Source organism: Hordeum vulgare, chromosome 1H (genome assembly GCF_904849725.1).
Source record: "Hordeum vulgare subsp. vulgare chromosome 1H, MorexV3_pseudomolecules_assembly, whole genome shotgun sequence".
NCBI lineage: Eukaryota > Viridiplantae > Streptophyta > Magnoliopsida > Poales > Poaceae > Hordeum > Hordeum vulgare.
In genome coordinates this window covers 151,919,587-151,941,054 of record NC_058518.1, presented here as the reverse complement: position 1 = coordinate 151,941,054, position 21,468 = coordinate 151,919,587, and positions in this window count along the sequence as shown.

Genomic DNA, 21,468 nt, shown 5'->3' with positions numbered 1-21,468 from the left:
GTACTCTAGACTTGACGAGATTCTCCTACTGGATTGATACCTTGGTTCTCAAACTGAGGGAAATACTTACTGCTCCTGTGCTGCATCACCCTTTCCTCTTCAAGGGAAAAACCAACGCAAGATCAAGAGACGACAGAAGGATCTCTGGCACCACTGCCGGGGAAGGAATTTTGTTGCCGTAGCAGTGCCCGTGCCCGAGCCACCAGTCGAGTAACAGACGCCAGTTTATCAGTGGGAGCCAGAGGAGCTCACACAGCAGTGGCATCCTCAGTCCACTCCGGAGTACCCCGGAGCTGGTTATTTCCCTCCTTGGGAGTAGACCAACTTAGGCCAAAATCCTAAGCTTGGGGGAGTACGTGTTTCTCACCGACTTTACATTCTTGCTTATGCTTTCACTTTGTTAGTCGGTGTTCACACTTTGCCACTGTATCATCCATGCTAGTTTATTTTCTTTTTCTTGTTTTTTTTCATGTGTCTGTCTAGTTTGAGAAAACCCAAAAAGATTTTCTTGTTCTTCTTTTGCTTGTTTGGAGCTTTCCCGTGTAAATAGTTTTCTTTTCTTTGGGTCAAGGTAGAAGACCATGGTTACAATGTTTAGTGGCTCTCGCATGTATATCTGTTTATCTGTTAATGAGCCATATTACTTTGTTTTTTTCCTTTGTGTTTGCCTGCAGATTCCAGCTTAGTCCAATGCACGAGCACTCTTATTATTGTTCACATCGTTCGGTCGTGCAAGTGAAAGGCAATAATGATGATATATGATGAAGTGACTGAGCCTGGAAAAGATGGTATGAACCCGATCTATTTTGTTATTGTAAATATGACCAGCTCATCGTGCCTGATTCAGCTTTGTTGTGAGAGAAACATGTTTGCAATGACCACTTAGAGATCATAGTTGCTGATGCCATGCTTATTTAGCTAGGAGCTTATAATGGTTTGTCTTGGATGCCACATGAATGTTGAGATGACTATGATGTAGTATGATAGGATGGTATCCTCCTTTGAATGATTCAAGCGGCTTGACTTGGCGCATGTTCATGCATGTAGTTGAAACAAAATCAACATAGCCTCTATGATGTTCATGTTCATGGTGATTTATGTCCTACTCATGCTTGCACTCAATCTGAGTTAATATCAATGCATTTTGATGACTATTGTCGCTCTCTAGTTGGTCGCTTCGCAGTATTTTGCTAGCCTTCACTTGTACTAAGCGGGAATACTGCTTGTCGTGGGTATAAGTCTGACAGTAGATGTGTAGGGTACGAAAGGATGGGCAGAGCCTTAGCTACGGCGAGGTTGTATGAGTTCCGGCCCCTCTGCGGTGGATGTAATAGCCCTACGTCTCAGTGCTCTGGGAGCTTGTTGTCGAGTGGAATAGGGAATATAGTGAATTGCTAACCCCCGCACCAGTGGGGGAGGGTGGCTTATATAGAGTGCGCTGCCCTCCACAACGGTTCGGTGCACAGGGGTGGAGTAGTGGCGAATAAATGCCTATGTTACAGGTAACGTACGTCTTGAATGCTAATAAAGGCACATGGAAACGTATGACCGTTTCCCTCAGGGGGGTTACGATGCACAGAGCGGAATCCAGTCGGTTAGTTTGATATACTCCGAATGCTAGTCTCCGACTGGGTGGTCGAGGATCTGTTACCGACTGGATGATGGGAATTCCTTAGTTCAGTCGGAACTGACTAAGGGCCTTGTCCCTTATGAGGAGTAGTCCTTGGGTAGGACCCACAGGGCAGGCCTATGACCCTAGCCTAGGACTATAACCCCATCATTAGTCCCCGAATGGATTGGGGTTGGAACGACGAAGCGATGCTTGAAGTTTGGATCCGACTGATACGGATGTGACTTTGGCGTTGCTTGCCTCGATCCATTTTATCTTTTCTGACCAACGATCCGAGTGGAAGTATTTGTGAAACAAACTGTCGGAAACCGAGTGCTTTCGTGGTATCTTCTGACGTGACCAGTCAACTGACAGCGGCGGATTTTCCAGGATCCTCAAATTTCGGTTACCGCGCGCTCAGCGGGGATGACGACATCGCGCTCGAGTAGCGCCTGACGCCTCGATTCCCGCGCCTTCATCTTCTCCACTGATATGGCCGCGGTCGGTCGGGGGATAAGATTTCGGGGCCACTTGCCAGTGACCCAGTCGGAACCTTACTTAAACCTCAGCGGCGAGGGTTTTTTCGTTACGCTCGTCGGATATCTTGCCTTTGCTCCGCTTCCCTCGCCATCCTCTGCGCACCCACAACTTCTTCCTTCTCCTTCTCCCTCGCGAATCCGCAGCCTCCGCCATGACAAAGGGGCAGACTAGCAAGCTAGAGGCGCGGAAGAAGAGGGGGAAGGCGGCGGCTCCTGCTCAACGGAGGCAGCGAACGCTACCGGCGGGGTGGATCCAGGGGGACTTCCTCCCCTCCACGGTGACGGAGGAGGACTGCTAGAGCTGGTGGAGCACGGGATGATCATGCACAAGTCATGGAGGTTGCCGGCGGAGGGTGAGACCGAGCCGGCGCCCCGGGAGGGGGAGCGCGTCCTGCTGCTTAGCCACGTGCATCGAGGTTTCTCCCTGCCCCCACATCCTTTCTTCAAAGGCATAATGAACCACTTCGGGGCGCAGCTTCACCACTTTCCCCCGAATGCCATAGCTCATCTCTCTGCTTTCATAGTCTTGTGCGAGTGCTTCATCGGCTGTCCTCCCCATTGGGGGTTTTCAAACATATCTTTTCTGCTAGATCCCAAACTATCAAACGACTTAATCAGTCGGATGATAAGACTCACCTTCTCCAGCTCTGCGAAGGCTTAGGCTTCCAAAAGAAGAGCAAAAGTAGTTATCCTGCTCTTCAGCTGAGTGAATCGGTTAGGAACTGGCAGTCGACATGGTTCTACTGCCAGGACGTTGCTTGCCCGAATGCCACGACATGGTTGCCTCCTTTTAGCTTAGATCGACCAGGTCCGCCTAAGCAGCTCGCTCTCACGAAGGCGGAGAAGATCGATATCCAGCCTCTAGTCGACGCACTCGTAGATGTCGTCAGAAGGGGAGTCACCGGCATAGATTTGCTGGAGGTTTTACTCGGTCGGCACATCCAAGCACTGAAGGCCCGACACCACGCCATGTGGCACTACACGGGGCCCGAAGACTCCACTTGGACCAACGTCATGTGCGTGACCGGGGAGACGGTGGCGTCGTGGGTGCTCCAGATCACAGGCGCCTGCGAGAACCCTAGAGGGTCCAGACGAGTGAGGGCTTTCAGCGCGGACAACCCTCCTCCGAACGAGGTGAGTACAACTTGTCGAGTGTACATAACTGTCTTAGTTTTATTGCTTTCTTGAATCACCGTCTGACGTCTGATGTCGCCGACTGTATTTTATGCAGAAGTGGACCAACTGGTTCTCTCCTGTCTCGAACGGGAACCCGGCCGAGGAGGAGGAGGAGGGAAGCCAGGACGGCAGCGTGGAGAGCGTCGAGTATGTCACCGACAGTGGGGAGATGGAGGAGGAGTCAGGGGAAGAGGAAGAGGAAGACGAAGAGCAGAACTTGCCACCGCCGCCACCAGAGCACCGAACCAAACGCCGACATGAACCTGCGGCTCCCTCAGCTCCTCCAGCATCCTCAAATGCCCCGCCAACCACTCTTACGGTTCTGAGCGCCCTGCCAACTGTTCCCGTGGTTACGAGTGCTCGGAGCATCAAGAGGACCAGGGACGCTGCTTCCGAGCCTGCGGGTCAGCCTTCCAAGGTGGCCAAACCAAGCGGATCTAAACCTCGGAAGGCTTTGCCGCGGATGAGGGTCGTCGTTCCCGTCACCTCAACGTAAGTGCATTGTTCTTATAACTTCTTCCGATATTCGATTGAACTCCTGTTTATTGGTCGAATGAATTTCACTCGACAGAGTTGCTACCTCTGCCACCTCTCCGGCACGCCAGGAGGATGATCCCATGGACATGGACAATGTTGTCTCGTCCCAGCCAGGTGCGTCGTAACGATTCCGAGAGTTTACATTATTGCATCACGAATTCTGTCTTCGGTCTTGCCTTTTCTTTTCTGTGATCTCACGCTATTCGGTCGGGTTTCTCTCAGGGGCGATTTATGTGGATGAGGGTGACCAGGGGAGGTCTGAGCAAGCTGCGGTGCCTGTCCTTGAGGCTGTTCCGCTAGTTACTGCTCTCGCCGCGGACGTGCCGCCGACTGAGGTGATGCCGTCGACTGAAACGGCGCTGGTTGCTGCTGAATCGACTGCAGCGGGCCTTGGGATGCCCAAGGAGCCTCCAACGATGCTAGGCCCGTCGGCTGTTGAGTACAACGTCCAGCGCCTCCCAGAGGATCAGGTGGGAGCGGCCAAGGGGGCCATGGTGCAGGCGGAACTGATGACGGGAGAAGCCAAGAAGGCGTACGACTCCATCGCGTCCCTGTACCAGCGAACCTTGGAACTGCGGGACGATATCTGAGTAAGTGGGCTAATAAGTATTTAGTTTTCTCTTGTAACCCACTGGGTGTGCTCGGAAACCGTATGATTTTTTCAATGGGTTCACTCTTAGTGAACCCAGTGGGTGTAGTCCCCGAGACTTCTGCCGAGTGTTTGCACCGGCAGTTGTCTTTATACACATTTTCTTTGACTTGATCAGATCAAAAATTAATCTGTTCGAATGCTAACAGTTGGGGCACTCGGAGTGCACCTACTGGATGAGTCCCCGAGAGTAATTTTACTCAGGTCGGGTAGTAGTAGCCTCATAGGCTTAGGTGTTGTCATGTAGGTCAATAGGGTGGATCTGTTTGAGTTTCATGCCAGTTGGGTCACTCTCAGTGAACCCACTGGGTGTAGTCCCCGAGACCGCTGTCGACAGCTTGCGTCGGCAGGGGTCTGAAGAACTTAGACTTTTTATTGTTGGATTTGTCTGATCGTCTCTTGGCGCTGGCTGGCAGAAAACTTGCGAAATGGGGACAGCGTATGGGACTCTTAGGGCTGAAAAGGTTCAGTTTGCTGGTGAGCTGGATGTGGCAATGGTTGCAATGGCTGGTATGAAGGATGTTCTGGCGGAACGAGAGAAGTCCTTGGAGCAGGCCCGTGAAGCAAACAAGGCATTGACTGCTGAAGTGGAGAAAATGAAGGCGCATAGGTCCGAGCTGATGGGACAAATGAAAGTGCTGAACAGGCGGTGTATAGTGCAGGAAAAATACGTGAGTGACTGGGCCCGGCAGATGATAACGCTTCTGGGTGGTAAGTCCTGTTTTTCCGAGTGCTTGTGGTATGTGCATTTCACTCGGCGCTTATTGTTTGCTTGTCCTGTCTTTGCAGATTTTTGCATGGACGCTAAGGCTGAAGCAGTTGACGTTGAGCGGTCGATTCTTGAGAACATTCCACTCGGCAAGGACGCCAATCGAGATCTGCTCCGAGCGCACATTCGCCTGGGCAAAGTTGGGCCTTTCATCGGTCGACTGAGAGAAGTCGTCGGCCGGATCGACAAGGAGCTTTGGCCTGAGGACGAGTCTCGGCATGAGATGGAAGGCTTGATGACTCGGCTGGAGGAGGTCCCAAACCGAGTGCAGTCATGGAAGAAGTCTGCGGCTCGCTGTGGTGCGGACGTTGCTCTGTCTCTGGTCCGAGTACATTGCAAGGAGGTGCGCGAAGAGAAGCTGAAAGCATTGCAGGTCGCTAACACGAAGAAACTTTGATTCGAAGACTTCATGGAAACCTTCCTTGAGAGCGCCACCCGCATTGCCGACGGGATCGACCTGGACACATTCGTAGAGCCCGCCAGTCCTAGCGCCAGCCCGGACGACGCTTAAGAAAACTTTTACCTCGGTATGCCGAGTGTTGGTTGTAAGAAACTTTGGCCACTGCTGTTGGTTGTCACATTCTTGGCTCGGTGCGGGTAAGCTTGATCCACACCGAGCCAACTATCTTTAGGTGAACTTTGAATTTGAATCAAATCTTTTGCTCTTCTGTTGCCAAAGAGTTGTTGATACGATTTTGGCTCGAGTTTTTGTTTGGCGTTTCTTGGTGAAGCCAATGGCAAACATGCGGAGCACATAATTGTCTGTTGTCTTGACATCTGCATGAGCCTCCCTGAGGGTCTGCTGATTCTCCGAGTGGATCTGTAGGATACACTCAAAGGCAATAGAGTACTTAGGCGATTCATGATCGCGGCTAAGTTTTCGAGTGCGACTGTCAGGCCGCACTCAGATTGAGTTGTTACTCATGTAATTGTCAGTAGTGTTGACATCTACATGAGCCTCAATGAGGTTCTACTACTCATGTAATTGTCAGTGGTCTTGACATCTACATGAGTCTCAATGAGGTTCTGTTGATGTCCCCGAGTGTATCTGTGGGATACAGTCGAATGCATCTTAGTAGTTAGGCGATTTGTGATCGCAGCTAAATCCTCGAGTGCAACTGTAAGGTCGTACTCGGAGCGGGTTGTTACTCATGTAATTGTCAGTGGTCTTGACATCCACATGAGCCTCAATGAGGGTCTGCTACTCATGTAATTGTAAGTGGTCTTGACATCCACATGAGCCTCAATGAGTGTCTGCTACTCATGTAATTGTCAGTGGTCTTGACATCCACATGAGCCTCAATGAGGGTCTGCTACTCATGTAATTGTCAGTGGTCTTGACATCCACATGAGCCTCAATGAGGGTCTGCTGAGTCCCCGAGTGTATCTGTAGGATACAGTCGCAGGAAGCTTTCTCATTTAAGCAATTCTTGATCGCAGTTAAGTCTTCGAGTGTGACGAGTAGTGCACGCTCGGAGAAAAATTGTACTGAGGCGATTCTTGATCGCAGCTCAGTCCCCGAGTGCGACATTTAGTGCACAATCGGAGAAAGTTATTACTTAGGCGATTCTTTGATAACAACTAAGTCCCCGAGTGCGATGTTTAGTGCACACTCGAAGAAAGTCAGTACTTAGGCGATTCTGGATCGCAGCTAAGTCCCCGAGTGCGACGTTAAGTGCACACTCGGAGAAAGTCAGTACTTAGGCGATTCTGGATCGCAGCTAAGTCCCCGAGTGCGACGTTTAGTGCACACTCGGAGAAAGTCAGTACTTAGGCGATTCTGGATCGCGGCAAAGTCCCCGAGTGCGACGTTTAGTGCGCACTCGGAGAAAGTCAGTACTTAGGAGATTCTTGATCGCAGCTAAGTTTTTTTTTTGAGACCGGAGTCTCCGACCGCGGAAGAATTTTGAATCTGCAAAAGCTCAATCTGCTTTATATTATTTCACCAATACTTGTTCTTTACATTGCTTCAGTCGACGGTCACGTGTAGAAGCGCTTGCGGAGATCTCCGTTCCATGCTCGCGGCTCGTCTGTCTCCCTGTTGATGTTGTAGAGTCTGTATGTTCCGTTGTTCAGCACCTTGGAGATGATGAAGGGTCCTTCCCAGGCAGGAGCCAACTTGTGAGGTCTTTGCTGATCCACTCGGAGCACCAGGTCGCCTGCTTGGAACGTGCGACTCCTGACGTGTCATGCGTGAAAGCGCTGTAGATCTTGTTGATAAATGGTTGAGCGAGTCAGCGCCATCTCGCGCTCCTCCTCTAGAAGGTCCACTCCGTCTTGCCTTGCTTGTTGTGCTTCATCTTCGGAGAAGAGTTCGACTCGTGGAGCATTGTGAAGTAAGTCACTCGGAAGGACTGCTTCTGCTCCGTAAACGAGGAAGAACGGTGATCGCCCTGTAGATCTAATTGGGGTTGTGCGGAGACCCCAAAGCACTGAAGGTAGCTCGGTGACCCATGCGCCAGCGGCATGTCCCACCTCTCGCAGGAGTCGAGGCTTCAAACCTTGCGGAATAAGTCCATTCGCCCGCTCTGCTTGTCCGTTTGTTTGAAGATGTGCCATGGATGCATAATCCACTCGGATACCTTGGCTTGCACAGAAACCTTTGAATCTGTCCGAGTCAAAGTTTGTCCCATTGTCCGTGATTATGCTTTGAGGTACCCCGAATCTGGAGATGATGTCCCCGACAAACTTGCTGGCTGTTAGGGCGTCGAGCTTCTTGATGGGCTTGGCTTCAATCTATTTTGTGAACTTGTCGACTGCCACCAACAGATGTGTGTATCCTCCTTGGCCTGTCCTGAATGGACCGACTGTATCTAATCCCCATACTGCAAACGCCCACACAAGAGGGATTGTCTTCAACGCAGATGTTGGCTTGTGTGACTTGTTGGAGTAGAACTGACAGCCTTCACATCGGCCGACCATATCTTTAGCCATTTCGTTTGCCTGTAGCCAGAAGAAGCCAGCTCTGAATGCTTTGGCGACGATTGCTCTCGAAGAGGCGTGATGACCGCAGGTTCCCGAGTGAATTTCTTCCAGGATTAACTGTCCCTCCTCTAGGGAGATGCATCGCTGAAGAACGCCTGAAACGCTTTCCTTGTACAACTGACCATCAATGACAGTGAACGACTTCGACCTGCGGACTATCTGCCTGGCTTGGACTTCCTCTTCTGGTAATTCGTGCCTCAGGATATATGCAATGATCGGCACAGTCCAATCGGGGATGACAGCAAGAATCTCCACGATCAGATCAACCACAGCAGGTACATCGACTTCAGTCGGATCTGTCGAGCTCTTTGGTTGTACTGGTTCCTCTATGAAAGGATCTTCTTTGACTGAGGGAAGGTGGAGGTGCTCGAGGCAGACGTCACTCGGGACTGGTCTCCAAGTGGATTCGAGTTTTGCCAACTCATCAGCTGCTTGGTTCTTCAGTCGCGGAACATGGTGGAGCTCTAGACCTTCAAACTTCTTCTCGAGCTTCCTCACTGCATTGCAGTATGTGGTCATGGTGGGGTTCCTGACGTCCCACTCTTTCATCACTTGATTAACCACCAAATCCGAATCGCCATAGACCATCAGGCGACGGACGCCGAGTGCGATGGCCATGCGCAGTCCATAAAGGAGAGCTTCATACTCTGCCTCATTGTTGGAGGAATCAAAGTGTATCTGCAGCACATACTTGAGTTTGTCGCCCTTTGGCGATACGATCACAACGCCAGCGCCGGATCTATTCAACATCTTGGACCCATCGAAGAACATTGTCCAATGAGCCGAGTAGATGTGGGTCGATTGTTGTTGTTCTACCCATTCTGCTATGAAGTCAGCCAGAGCTTGAGACTTTATAGCTTTCTTGGCCTCGAATTTGATATCGTAGTACAACATCTCCATTGCCCACTTCGCTACTCGGCCCGATGCATCCCGATTGTGGAGGATTTCCAACAACGGAGCATCAGAAACGACAGACACCGAGTGATCTTGGAAATAATGGGCCACCTTCTTTGCAGTCATGTAAATCCCGTAGATAAGTTTTTGATAGTGGGGATACCTCTGCTTGGAAGGAGTGAGGACTTCGAAGACGTAATACACTGGCCGCTGAACTTTGTATGCTTTGCCTTCTTCTTCTTGTTCGACTGTAAGAACAGTGCTGACGACTTGATTTGTAGCCGCGATATACAGAAGAAGGGGCTCTTTACTGAGCGGAGCAGTAAGAACCGGCTGGGTGGAAAGTAGGACTTTGAGGTCGTCGAATGCAACTTGGGCTTCATCTGTCCACTCGAAAGTATCTGATTTCTTCATGAGTCGGTACAGAGGAAGTGCTTTCTCGCCGAGTCGACTGATAAACCTGCTCAAAGCCGCTAGGCAACCTGTGAGCCGTTGAACATCGTGTATTCTGACCGGCCTCTCCATTCGGACGATGGTCCCGATCTTTTCGGGGTTGACATCGATCCCTCGTTCGGAAACGAAGAAACCGAGTAACTTTCCGCTGGGAACGCCGAATGAACACTTGGCGTGGTTGAGCTTGATATCGTACCTACGAAGGTTGGCGAATGTTTCTGCCAAGTCGGTCAGCAGGTCGGAACCTTTGCGTGACTTGACTACGATATCATCCATATACGCCTCCACATTTCGACCGATCTGGTCGAGGAGGCATTTTTGGATCATGCGCATAAAGGTAGCTCCTGCATTCTTCAAACCGAATGGCATAGTGATGTAGCAGAAGCACCCGAATGGGGTGATGAAGGCTGTTTTTAATTCATCGGGGCAATACAGACGGATCTGATGATAGCCCGAGTAGGCATCAAGAAATGACAAACACTCGGAACCCGTAGTCGAATCGACAATTTGATCGATGCGGGGGAGCGGAAAATAGTCTTTCGGGCAGAACTTATTGAGATGCTTGAAGTCGATGCACATTCGGAGCGACTTGTCCTTTTTGGGCACCATGACAACATTGGCGAGCCACTCGGAGTGGTGAACCTCGCGAATGAAGTTGGCTGCCAAAAGCTTGGCCACCTCTTACCCGATTGCCTTCCTCTTGTGCGCGGCGGATCGACGCAGACGTTCTCGGACAGGCCGAGCGGTGGGATCCACATGCAGTCGGTGCTCAACAACTCCCTGGGTACACCTGGCATGTCAGAGGGTTTCCATGCGAAGATGGCCTAGTTCTCACGGAGGAATTGGGTGAGCTCAGCTTCCTATTTAGGATCGAGAGAGGTGGAGATGTTCGTCGGGGCAGCGGTGTCGTCCATCGGGTGGATGCTGACCTTCTTCGTCTCTCCCGCCGACTAGAATGCGGACTCCGAAGCTGGCTTCTTCGAACGCATCAAGTCAGCGGGGTCGACTATTTTCTTGTACTCGTCAAGCTCGAGGACGGCCATCTGCTGGTCGGCGATTCTTGATCCCTGCTGCAGACACTCTTCGGCCCATTGTCGATTGCCTGTGATGGTGATCACACCTTTCGGGCCTGGCATCTTCAGCTTCAGGTATACGTAACATGGACGGACCATGAAACGCACATACGCCGGGCGGCCCAGAATTGCGTGGTAAGCGCTCTGGAAGTCCACCACCTCGAACGTCAGCTTTTCCTTGCGGAAGTTCTTGTCGGAGCCGAAAACGACGTCCAACGCGATCTGGCCAAGTGACTTGGCCTTTCGTCCAGGGACGACTCCATGGACCTGCATGCTGCTCTCGCTGAGTTTGGACATCAGAATGCCCATCCCCTTAAGAGTGTCGGCATACATGATGTTCAAGCCACTTCCCCTGTCCATGAGGACTTTGCGCAGTCGGACTCCTTCCACCACCGGGTCGACGACCAAAGCCTGTCTCCCTGGGGTGGGTACGTGTGCCAGATGATCCGACTGGTCAAAGGTGATCGCAGTCTGAGACCATTTGAGGAACTTGGGGTTGGTAGGGGTGGCCATGTTCACCTCCCTGTTCACCAGCTTCAGTCGACTCTTGCTCTCAACGTCAGCAAAAATCATCAGTGTTGCATGGACTTGGGGAAATGGATCCTCCTTATCCTCCTCATCCTGTTCATTGTCCTTTTCACTCGGTTGCCCCTCGCCGAAGCCCTGGATCAGGAGGCGACACTGTCGAGTGGTATGCTTCGGATATATGGGGTTGCCCTCTTCATCCATCTTCGTATGAATCGGACATGGCTGGTCTAGGATGGGATTATTGAACTGCTTCTTCTTGGGGGTGAACTGAGCCTTCCCTTTGCCCTTGAACTTGGCATTGGTTACAGCTGCGGCTTCTGCCTGCGGAGTGGACGGAGCTTTCTGCTTCTGCTTCCGAGTGTTACTCCCATCTCCATCGGCGACTGTTTTGTGCTTGCCGCTTCGGATGCGGTCCTGTTCTTCACCATTTGCATAGCGTGCTGCTATCTCCATCATCTTGCTCATGGAGATGTCGCCTGTTCGGCCGAACTTCAGGTACAGATCCCTGTACCGCATGCCTGCCTTGAAGGCGCAGACTGCTTGATGCTCTGTGACGTTCTCCACCGTGTGGTAGAGGGTTGTCCAACGCTGAATGAAATCACGCAGGGGCTCATTCTGCTTCCGGACGCAATGCTGGAGTTCCACGAGGCCAGCAGGGCGCTTGCACGTCCCTTCGAAGGTCCTGATGAACACTTGGGCCAGATCTGCCCAGCTGTAGATGCTTGAGGGGGCCAACTGGTTCAGCCACGCTCGCGCCGAGCCGTCGAGCATCAGAGGCAGGTGCTTCATGGCGACATGGTCGTCCCCTCCTCCGATCTGGACTGCCACTCGGTAATCATCCAGCCACGTTTCTGGCTTGGACTCTCCCGTAAACTTGCTGATTCCCGTCGCCAATCGGAAGTTGGGAGGGATGTCAGCCGAACGGATGACTCGACTGAAACACTCGGGACCAGAAACGATGGTCCTACTTCCACTCGGACAGTCAATATCGTAACCATCACGGTGGGCTCGGCCCCTGTCGACGCTCCGCTGGGCGATATGCCCTCTCGCGTCGGGCCTTGGGTCATAAGTGTCACCTACCGAACGCCGATCATCATGATGTCGGGGCCCGTGGGCCCACCCCGCGGAGGGGTGCGTGAACGGCGACGATCTTCGGGATTTATGGAACGGCTGCCTCCCCTGTGTCGCTGATGAGAACCGGGGCTGTGAACTGACCGCTGCGTATTCGCATGAACAGAACTATTGTGGATCCTGTTGTGCGACTGGGAGACCGCCGAATTTTGCTGCTGCGCCGTGTGCAACACGGCGCGGATTTGCTCGATCCCCCTGCCAGCCTCTGAATCAGTCGGCTGAAGGGAATCGGCTATCTTGGCAGCCGCATCCAAGTTGAGGATGGGCGTGCGGAATAACTCCACTTGCTCCGCCGAGTGTGCCGACTGGCAGAACGGCGAGGCGGACGACGCGCGCCGGATGTTTCGCTGATCTCGTGGTTGTTCCGGCTAGCTTGACGGGGATCTTCATGGGAGTTGTCCATGTGTACTTCTGCTGCACGCCCGCGACCTGCGTACTCGGAAGGAAACTCAGTCAGAACCGAGTCCGAGCGCTGGGACGGCGGGGCAACCACAACCGATTCTAGGACCGCCACTTGTGAAGACGTGTGCTGGCGTGCCTGGGCGTGTTGCACCCAACGCTGGAGCCGCGGATGGTGGGACCGCTTGTTGCGGTGCGTGACGGCGGTGTAGGTCGACACCGGAGCCGACTGCTGGAGAAGAAGAATGCCGCGGGCGCCGGCACGGGAGTGCGTAGCCCCGCGGCGGGGAAGCGCCTCGATGTCGAGAGGAGCGTCCAGAAGCCATGCTGAATCGTCGACGATGAAGGAGAGAGCGCCGAAGAGGATCTCGTGACCCATGCTCGAATCTCCACCGGACGACATGACGAAACGATGTAGTCGCAAACTCGTCGGAAGTCGCTTAGACGCCTGCCCCACAGTGGGCGCCAACTGTCATGGGTATAAGTCTGACAGTAGATGTGTAGGGTACGAAAGGATGGGTAGAGCCTTAGCTACGGCGAGGTTGTATGAGTTCAGGCCCCTCTGCAGTGGAGGTAATAGCCCTACGTCTCAGTGCTCTGGGAGCTTGTTGTCAAGTGGAATAGGGAATACAGTGAATTGCTAACCCCCGCACCAATGGGGGAGGGTGGCTTATATAGAGTGCGCTGCCCTCCACAATGGTTCGGTGCACAGGGGTGGAGTAGTGGCGAATAAATGCCTATGTTACACGTAACGTACGTCTTAAATGCTAATAAAGGCACATGGAAACGTATGACCGTTTCCCTCCAGGGGGGTTACGATGCACAAAGTGTCGGTTAGTTTGATATACTCTGAATGCTAGTCTCCGACTGGGTGGTCGAGGATCTGTTACCGACTGGATGATGGGAATTCCTTAGTTCAGTCGGAACTGACTAAGGGCCTTGTCCCTTATGAGTGGTAGTCCTTGGGTAGGACCCATAGGGCAGGCCTATGACCCTACCCTAGGACTATAACCCCATCACTGCTTGTGCATCCACTTCCATAGACCCAAAGTTGTTCCATATGAGTCCACCATACCTACCTATATGCTGTATCTACCTGCCGTTCCAAGTAAATTTGCATGTACCACTCTCTATATCTTCAAGAAATAATCTGTTTTGCATGCCCGAACCGCTCATGTGGTGACAGGGGGCTATCTGTATCTTCCATGCTAGGCGTGTTATCCTCGATATGTGTTTATTCACTATCATTCACGAGAAAGGGGCCGGTAATTGGAATGCCCAGTTCCATGCTCAAATCGAAAAGATAATAGCAAACAAAACTCCCACTACATTGATGTTGGTATGGACGGCACCCGAGTATTCGGCTAGTCGTGGAGTGTGATTGATCGGTGGTGGGGGAGTCAAAACTTTACTTTTCTGTTTGGGAACCGCCTATAGCATGTGTAGCGTGGAAGATGGTGAGAACTCTTAGTCATTGCTTTGACAATGAAAGCATGCCACCCAAAATTATCTTCTCTGTTTTCAAAAGCTTGAGCTCTGGCACCTCTGCAAATCAATGCTTCCCTCTGCGAAGGCCTGTCTATTTATGTTCCTGTTGAGTCATCCTCCTCTTATAAAAGCACCAATTAGAGAGCACCTCTGTCATTTTTATGCTTTGCTTTTAACTGTGATTGAGTATGAGTGTGACTGGATCTTCTTTGCCATGAATTACAATGTTTAGTCAGCCCTTGGTCTTTGAAGGTGCTTTGCATTTGTGTTTTGCGGTCTCAGAAATAGCTAGCAAGATACCATCTGTTCATACTGCTTCATGATTGTTTTGATTGAAGTGTTGACATTTGAGACTTATTATTATTTGCTCTCTAGTTGATTATTCCATTGATATGAGTTTACCGTGAGACCTAGATGTCATTTGCTTATGTGGTTTGCTTGTGATCTTGCTGAAATTCTGGTTATGAGTTAGACATAGTTGCAACAACAAGATCAAATAGAGTTCTTCAAAGTTTTTCTTTTGTCTCTTTTAGTTTGTCAACTGAATTGCTTGAGGACAAGCAAGGCTTTAAGCTTGGGGGAGTTGATACGTCTCCGTCGTATCTACTTTTCCGAACTCTTTTGCCCTTGTTTTGGACTCTAATTTGCTTGATTTGAATGGAACTAACCCGAGCTAACGTTGTTTTCAGCAGAATTTCCATGGTGTTGTTTTTGCGCAGAAATAAAAGTTCTCGGAATGACCTGAAAATTTACGGAGAATTTTTCTGAAATTTATTAAAAATACTAGCGCAAGAATCAGCGGAGGAAGTGGAGCCGTGAGCCCACAAGCCCACCAGGCGCGGCCCCCTGGCCACGCCTGGCAGGCTTGTGGGGCCCACAATGCTCCACCGCCTCCAATCTCAGCTCTATTTAGTCCGTATCGCCCGGAAAAAATCAAGGAGAAGAGTTCATCGCGTTTTACGATACGGAGGCGCCGCCACCTCCTGTTCTTCATCTGGAGGGCAGATTTGGAGTCCGTTCTGGGCTCCGGAGAGGGGAGATCGTCGCCATCGTCATCATCGACCTTCCTTCATCGCCAATTCCATGATGCTCTTCACCGTTCATGAGTAATCTCATCGTCGGCTTGCTGGACGGTATGGGTTGGATGAGATCTATCATGTAATCGAGTTAGTTTTGACGAGGATTGATCCCTAGTATCCACTATGTTCTGAGATTGATGTTGCTACTACTTTGCCATGCTTAATGCTTGTCACTAGGGCCCGAGTGCCATGATTTCAGATCTGAACCTATTATGTTGACGCCAATATATGTCTGTTTTAGATCTTATCTTGCAAGTTGTATTTACCTACTATGTGTTATGACCCGGCAACCCCAGAGTGAGAATAGCCGGAACCACTCCCGGAGATGACCATAGTATGAGGATTTCATGTATTCACCAAGTGTTAATGCGTTGGCCCGGTTCTTTATTAAAAGGATATCCTTAATATCCCGTAGTTTCCATTAGGACCCTGCTGCCACAGGAGGGATGGACAATAGATGTCATGCAGGTTCTTTTCCCTAAGCACGTATGACTATATACGGATTACATGCCTACATTAGATTGACGAACGGGTGCTAGTTACTTATCTCTCCGTGTTATAACTGTTACATGATGAATAACATCAGGCATAATCATCCATCACCGATCCAATGCCTACGAGTTTTTCCTACTGGTGCTTGCTATGTTACTTTGCCGCTACTGCTGTCACTACTGTTGCTATTACTCTGTTGCTACTGCTGCTACTTTGCTGCTACTGGTTACTGTTGCTACTGCTGCTATTATACCACCTTGCTACTGATACTTTGCTCCAGACACTAAATCTTTCAGGTGTGGTTGAATTGACAACTCAGCTGCTAATACTTGAGAATATTCTTTCGCTTCCCCTTGAGTCGAATCAATAAGTTTGGGTTGAATACTCTACCCTCGAAAACTGTTGCGATCCCCTATACTTGTGGGTTATCAGGTGGCAGCGACTCCACGTCGAGAACTTGCAAAAGACTTCTGTTCTGGGATTTTTGCGTCACGGTTAAAAATAGGAGCCAAAGTAGGGCACCAGAGGGTGTGAGCCCCACCCAGGCGGCCTCCCGGCACGGCGAGGGTGCAGGTCGCGCCCACAGGTCGCCTGGGGGCCCTGTGGGTCCCCTCCGGCCCATCTTTTGGCCCATGGTTCCAACTGGTGCGTGGATTTTCTCTATTTTATGGGAATTTTACTGGACGTCTAAATATCCATTTTCCCGCGCACAAGAAAACCATACAAGCAGTTCTGCTGAAAACAACGTTAGTCCGGGTTAGTTTCATTCAAATCATGCAATAATTAGGCCAAAACAATAGCAAAAGTGTTTGGAAAAGTCGATACGTTTGAGACGTATCAACTCCCCAAGCTTAGCATATTGCTTGTCCTCAAGCAATTCAGTTCAACGAACTGAACACGATGAAGAAAACTTTGACAAACTCTTTTGCTTCATCAGATGTATATAATCATGCACTACGAACAAGTCCAACAATTATTGAAGCAATGCTACAAAGACAATGCACGAAGCAATCCTTCGATGACGTGAAGAGTTTCAAACAACTAAGAATGAATAATATGCAACTGAAAATCACAACGAGATCACAATGCACATGACTTGGACATACTAGAGTGGTATCTCGCTAGCCCCCATGAGTGAAGCAAAACATAAATGCAGACGCTCCTTTGGAGTCTTAAAGAAGACTAGAAATAAATATTTCAGAATAAGTAATATCACAATCATACAGAAGACAATGTGGTACTTTGGGACAATGCATATTACACTCAGAATGACAATTATGCTCTCTATAGTTGGTGCTTTTTATAAGAAGAGGAAGACTCAATAGTAAAGTAAAAATAGATAGGCCCTTCGCAGAGGGAAGCATTGATTTGCAAAGGTGCGTGAGCTTGAGCTTTAAAACAGAGATAAATCAAAACTTTGGGTGGTATGCTTTCATTGTCAAAGTAACAACTAAGAGATCTCAATATCTTCCATGCTAAATACATTATAGGTGGTTCCCAAATAGAATGGTAAAGCTTTTACTCCCCCTCCACCAATCAATCACACTCCACGGCGGGCCGAATCCATGGGTACCGTCCACACAAACAACAATCCTGGGGGAGTTTTCTTTCATTAGATTTGATTTGACTTTGAGCATGGAACTGGGCATCCCGGTTACCAACTACTTTCTTGTGAATGATAGTGAATCAACACATATCTAGAGAAGAACCTACTTAGCATGAAAGATACTGATAGCCCCTAGTCGCTACATGAGCGATTCGGGCATACAAAACAAAATATTTATTTGAAAATTAAGAATACGACACATGCAAATTTACTTAGGATGGCACATAAGTACCGCATATAGGTAGGTATGGTGGACTCATATGGCACAACTGGTTTCAAGGATTTTTGATGCACAATGAGTCAGTCCACTTAGTACAGGTGAAGGCTAGCAAAAGACACGGAAGCGACCAACTAGAGAGCAATAACGGTCATAATCATGCAGAGCGACAAATCAACATTGAATCGGGCATGAAAGCGATATAACTATTCTGAAATAAAAAGATCGTCAAGGCTTGATAGACTTCTAGTCATAAATATGTGTAAGCATGTGCCAAGTCAATCCAAAAACTCTCCGAAGGGAAATACCACTCTAATATGCCAATCCATGAACAACGTAATGCATGCTAAACATTTCAATAACACATTATGCACTCCATCTATTTGAGACTAGTCACAAAGAAAGCATGAACTACTGGGAAAGCATTGTAATCATAGCACTAAGTCGCTACAAGCTGGTTTCTAGATCATAAGTACACGCATATGTACAAAAGTAGAAACAAGTAAAGTTCATACGGCTTTCCTTGTTGCATTCCTTCCGTCGACCTTTCGTCATTATTGCATTGTCACTTGCACGATCGAACGTAGAAAGATATAATCAAGTGCAATTACAACCATGGACGTGAGCTGATCTCTGCAAACAAAGCAAACTAAAGAGAGAAAAGAAATCTTTTTTGGGTTTTCCAAAGGTTAAATGAAAGTAAAAGAAAAGAGAATTTTATTTTTTGTTTTTGCAAAGAAAGAACAAAGAAGAACATGAAAAAACTCTGAAAAGATTAAAAGGAAACCACGGATGGTACAATGAAAGGGGAGAAGGGTACGTACTCCCCCAAGCTTAGGCTTTTGGCCTAAGTTGAGCTTGGCTATTGCGGGCTCCAAGAGCTCCCTCCGGCTCCGGAGTGGTATGTGTGGCTCCAAGAATCATACGAGGCCTCGGGCGCTTACACTGACACCCGACTGGCCTCCCAAGAAGAAGGCTCTTCTTCCTCGGGAACAACCCCCTCCATGGGGTTGTGGAACTGCTGCTGGATCACGAACTCGTCCAACTCAATCAACGTGAAGGACCACCCATTCCTACTAGTGTAATCAAACAAAAGTGGTGTAGGTAGATGGATCTCGCGAGTAGTAAGCTTGCCAAATCTCATAATATAAAAAAGGTTACCAAACTCGGAAGTCCTAGTAACAAACTCATGCCTCTTCATGGCAGTAAGATCAAAGCTTATGAATGAAAAAGGCGTATCATCAGTGCGCATAGTACGCCCGAGGTGCTCGAGGATAAGCGTAGCATAAATGCCACCAAAGTGAGGCCCTTTGCCGCTATTAGCGACGAGGTGACGAGCAATCAAAGCGCCAATATTATACGTGTTATCTCCTAAGAGGGTGGCTGCCAAGATAGTGAGATCCGGATCCAAAATGTTCCTCGTGTTGTCACGAGCTAACACCCCTCAAGAAATATAGTATGCGAAATACCTAATGTGGGGAAACAAGATGTTGGAGATATTCCCCCGGTGAATGTCTCGCGGATCCTTGCTGCAAAGGGAAGCGAATAGGGATTTCAGCTCGTAGGGCTAAACTTCCATTTTGGCCGTCTCCCCCACATTCCGCACACCTATAGCATCACAAAATTCTGCCACAGACATGGTAAAAACATCCTCATGTAATCTGAATTCAATCATGGAAGTTTTACCATTATATCTAAACCAGTTAACAAAATAATAGGTGAGTTTTGGATATTGTTGCACACGTCGTGTTAGGAGATGTGTCAAACCTGCACCTGCACAGAGGTTATGAAACTCATCCTTAATACATGCCGCCATAAGGAAATCTGAACACTGGTAGGCCATGGCACGTGTCGTGTCCGTCTCGTGGAACAACTCCGGTGGCACGATATAATCATTGTAACTTGTCCTCATAGTAGAGGATGAAGCTGCAACTCTAGTTAGTCTATCGGTAGGCTCGGGTCTCTTCTTCCCAAGCCATCCTTTTGCTTTTCCAAACAAACTCATTTCTGAAATTTTTGGTTCATCACAAAAATGGAGGTTTAAGCAAAAATGAGTTGGAGTATGATACGTCTCCATCGTATCTACTTTTCCAAACTCTTTTGCCCTTGTTTTGGACTCTAATTTGCATGATTTGAATGGAACTAACCCGGACTGACGCTGCTTTTAGCAGAATTGCCATGGTGTTGTTTTTGCATAGAAATAGAAGTTCTCGGAATGACCTGGAAATTTACGAGGATTTTTTGTGGAATATATAAAAAAATACGGGCGCAAGAATTACCTGGAGGGATGGAGCGAGGAGCCCACAAGCCAGGAGGTGCGGGCCCTCCTAGCCGCGCCTGGCAGGCTTGTGAGGCCCTCGTGGCTCCGCCGCCTCCAACTCCAGCTCTATATAGTCTCTCTCGCCCAGAAACAATTAAGAGAGAAGAGTTCATCGCGTTTTACGACACGAAGCCGCCGCCACCACCTGTTCTTCCTTTGGAGGGCAGATCTGGAGTCCGTTCTAGGCTCCGGAGAAGGGAGATCGACGTCGTCGTCATCATCAACCATCCTTCATCACCAATTCCATGCTGCTCGCTACCGTTCGTGCGTAATATCATCGTAGGCTTGCTGGACGGTGATGGGTTGGATGAGATCTATCATGTAATCGAGTTAGTTTTGATGGGGTTTGATCCCTAGTATCCACTATGTTCTATGATTGATGTTGCTACTACTTTGCTATGCTTAATGCTTGTCACTAGGGCCCGAGTGCCATGATTTCAGATCTGAACCTATTATGTTTCCATCAATATATGTGTGTTCTTGATCCTATCTTGCAAGTTGTAGTCACCTACTATGTGTTATGTCCCGGCAACCCCTGAGTGACAATAGCCGGAACCACTCCTGGAGATGATCATAGTATGAGGAGTTCATGTATTCACTAAGTGCTAATGCTTTGTTCCGGTTCTCTATTAAAAGGAGACCTTAATATCCCTTAGTTTCCATTAGGACCCCGCTGCCACGGGAGGGACGGACAATAGATGTCATGCAAGTTCTTTTCCATAAGCACGTATGACTATATACGGAATACATGCCTACATTACATTGATGAACTGGAGCTAGTTACATATCTCCCCATGTTATAACGGTTACATGATGAATGTCATCCGACATAATTATCCATCACCGATCCAATGCCTATGAGCTTTTCCTACTAGTCCTTGCTACGTTACTTTACCGCTACTGCTGTCACTGCTGCTACTGTTACCGCTACTGTTGTCACTGTTGCTACTGTTAACGCTACTACTGTCACTATTGCTACTGTTATCGTTGCTACCATTACTATCACACTACTTTGCTACTGAAACTTTGCTGCAGATATTAAGTCTTTCAGGTGTGGTTGAATTGACAACTCAACTGCTAATACTCGAGAACATTCTTTGGCTTCCCCTTGTGTGGAATCAACAAATTTGGGTTGAATACTCTACCCTCGAAAACTGTTGCGATCCCCTATACTTGTGGGTTATCATAGAAAACTATTCTACTCACATCCCTGATGCATAAACTTGCATCAAAACTTCACAAATAAATTTCTAAACATGCATGCAAGCTCATATGAACAGCACCAAGAACTCCTAAATACTCACAAATAAGACCACCAATCAAAATTTTAATTGGAGGAGAGGAGGAGTCACATACCAAGGAGCGAATGCTCAATTCTCAATGCAAATGATGGGCTGTAGAGAGAGATCGAAATTTGCCACCAAGAACAACAAGAAGTCGAGCTCCAGGAGAACAATCGGGATTTTGGGAGTGAGTGAGAGAGAAGGGAGGAAGAAGTACCTGGAAAGGAGACCAGGTGGGCCC